General features: G+C 31.0%; 1 long non-coding RNA gene across 1 annotated transcript; it reads left to right on the forward strand.

Annotated features, from left to right (window-relative positions):
- Positions 1-589: 589 nt before the first annotated feature.
- LOC25483350 (uncharacterized) lies at positions 590-1,935 on the forward strand. Its single transcript, XR_003008095.2, has 3 exons — positions 590-722; positions 859-949; positions 1,660-1,935. It is a non-coding gene; the product is annotated as an uncharacterized lncRNA (long non-coding RNA).
- Positions 1,936-3,394: the final 1,459 nt, after the last annotated feature.

Here is a 3,394-nt window from a genome sequence, read left to right on the forward strand (position 1 = left end):
GTAACCTCTCTTCTAATAACTAGCAACCTAGGAGTTATAACACTAGTAATCATGCAATAATTGTAGTTTTTGATAAGTATTGCAGCCTATTCCTATATAAAGGGGACTCACACAATGAATAAAATAAGATGAATTTTGATAAAAAAAAAAAAAAGGTCACTTTATGTGAATTTGAAAGCTTTGCTTCTTTTTGGTTTTGGATTAAACCATGACTTGATCTTATCAAAAAACTACATTTTTTATGGCGATCCTCTACCAAGCTAAACATCTTCCTTAGATTGGGATTTTGTTTAGTTACCATTTTCGGTCTATTTCCATCATTCTTTAACCTTAATAACGAAATCCCCGCATTATTCACAAATATATTCAAATCAAAATTATATCCCTTTTTACCTTCATCAGTATGTCATAGGAATTACTTGTTACTTTCACTCTATTACATTAAAAAAAAATGACCTATTGATCTAGCTGGGAGGCATTTAACAACAACTCCAATTTAATAATGGTTTATTGCATCACCAAAGGGATAAAAACTATTTACTTGACATTAAAAAAACATGAAACTTTACTTATAAAGTAATCAAACAAGTTTATATTTATAACATCTAAGAGAAAAAAAAAAAAAAACATTTAAGAGAAGAAAAATATGACTCAAATTTCCATATCTTTTTATGCTTTGATAATCTTTTTTTCTCTTTTTCTTGTTGTAACCAATGGCCGAAGTAATTCTTGCATTATTTTCGCATTTTCTTCTTTATGTTATACATAATATTTCATTACATTTAAGTAATATTCATTTTATTTTTTATTTTTGAAGGAAGTAACATTCATTTATTATTATCTTACTATACTATACAGATAAGACGTGCAACTACAGTAGTGAATGTCTATTTCATAATTGTCCCCTTGGTTGGGTTATGAAGTGTTTCACTTATTTTTGTGCGTGCTCGTAAGTCTATTTGAATCTTGAACCCTTTAATTAATCTTTTTTTTTTCTTAACCAATGGAGGACGAGAAAATAAACAAACATAAGACCCTCCTATGTCGATTTATAATTGTGTGTTAAGCTATGATAAATTGGTATGGTGTATAGCGTAAACATTAATGTCTAAAAAAATAGTCTTCATAAAAAAAACTTGGCAATGCTTGAAATATTATCTTGTGTTGTTTTGATATGAACAATTGTGATATGTGATTATTCCCGACCATATCTATGAACTTTCTCTAACTAAGGAGTGAAATATTATCATTCATCATAATAAAAACGATGGTATTTTTGTCCATTCCCATGTCATTTTGCTAATTTGATGATTTGGTAGTGATTAAGTTGGTCAAAGGACGAAATTTTAAATGATTAAACAATGCAAGGGTAAATTGCCAGGATTAGCGATTACAGAGACTAATTTTTAAATGACGCCTAATTGTAAGGACGAAACACATCATTAAGCCTGAAGTATATTAGTGTACATTTTGATATGTTTATGTCTCCTTAACCATATTGGTGCTATGTATATGTGTTAGTGTCTTTTGAACTATTTAAATGTGCAATATGTTCAATATTTTACTAAGTGTGAATATACGACTAAATTTAAATATTTTTTCTACTACTAATATACCTTGACATGATTTGATTAAACCATCCTTCGTTGTATGTGTTAGGCGCTTGTAACAGGAACATGTACGAATCAACATTCGTATCAAGTCAATTTGTCGGTGGCTATTAAAGATGTTTATCTATTTTTTTTTTTTTTGGTAGAAGATGTTTATCCACTTTATTTTGTATTAATAAGTTCTATCCATTAATATGAAAAATAGTATATGTTTGATATAAGCATATAATTTAATTGTATGTCATAATTTCCCTCACACTTTAATATATATTTTTATTTGATCTTAATGGAGATGGGTTCCCGGGCCTGATGGGTTTAATGGTTATTTTTACCAAGTCTTCTGGGAGTTAGTTAAATTTGAATTCTAATTTGGTGGTTTTGATTCCTAAGGTGCCTGGTGCAGATAAGTTCGAGAATTTTCGTCCTATTGCTTTAGTAAATTTCAATACAAAATTATTTCCAAAATTTTGGCAGGTTGTCTATTGTGGCTCCTAAAATTGTCTCTTATAATCAAAGAGGTTTTCTTTTAAATAGTCCAAACGCATAATGCCTATGCGCGGTATTTTAATCATAACTCAAGTTCTAAAAATTTAAATGGAGTTCAACCAAATTAAGATGAATGTTAATATTCATATCTACGACTTTTATGAAGACACTTAAACCTAATTCAAAACAGAAAGTGGTAGAAAAGTTGATTTTCCTAAGCCGGGGGAAAGTGCACGACCATGCTGACCTATGTGTAGTATTTTAATCATATCTTGAGTTCTAGATGTCGAAATAGAGTCCCATCAAAACCCAATGAAATCTAACATCCATATTTACAACTTTGATGAAGCAATGAAGCAAAATACAACATTGTAAATGTCAAAGGAATTCTGAACCTTTTCTTCCATATCATTATGAGTCTAGTTACACAATTAGTGTAACAATTAAAATACAAAAAGAAAATGCTTGTTGGAAACGAAGTTGATCCATTTTTGCATAAAAGGGATAGAACAATTTTATAAGCTCTCAAACTCAACTTGGAGAAATCCTATTAAATTTATTTTAGAAACAAAAGGAGAAGATTGCAATAAAATGAACTTTATGAGTTGTTTTCAAATTAACCATATTCTATACCTATCAAATTTTAGAAAATGGAGAGAAAAAACAATGAAATATCTTTTAATTATAATTGTTGTGTATGTTTTCAAATTGCAAAGTTGGGAAGCAGAGAAATCGTGACACGATTTTGGTAATGTCGAGAGCTGGTTTTCAGGGCGTCCAATCGTGACACGATTTTGGGAAATCGTGACACGATTTTTGGCTTGTTGGGCAAGATTTTCAGGATAAGGTTGGTCGTACCTTTGATCGAACGCATCAATCGTGGCACGATTGGGGAAAAACGTGACACGATTTCGACGCAGAAGACAGCTATATAAGTGTTCTTTGCAGATTTTGAAAGAGAGCTTGAAGAGAGAGAAACTTGGGAAATCAAAGGAAGCAACTTTAGGGTTTAGGGTCTTTGATTAGAGTTCTCTTGGGTTGGGAAACATTGTAAACACCTTGGTGAGTGAAAATCATTGAGTATCTTGTTCATTGGTGAGATTGAGAAAAAAGGGTAGAAATTAGGGTTGTTCTTTGTGAACTTGTCAAAGCTAATTTCTTGTAACCCTTTTGTATCTCTTCGTAAGAACTCATTGATAGTGGATTGGAGAGATCAATCTCTCCTACAGAGTAGGTCAAGTTTGGACCGAACTAGGTGACCAATCTTTGGTGTGTTTGTTTCTCTCTTCTCTCCTTTT

Source organism: Medicago truncatula, chromosome 1 (assembly GCF_003473485.1).
Source record: "Medicago truncatula cultivar Jemalong A17 chromosome 1, MtrunA17r5.0-ANR, whole genome shotgun sequence".
Classification (NCBI taxonomy): Eukaryota; Viridiplantae; Streptophyta; class Magnoliopsida; order Fabales; family Fabaceae; genus Medicago; species Medicago truncatula.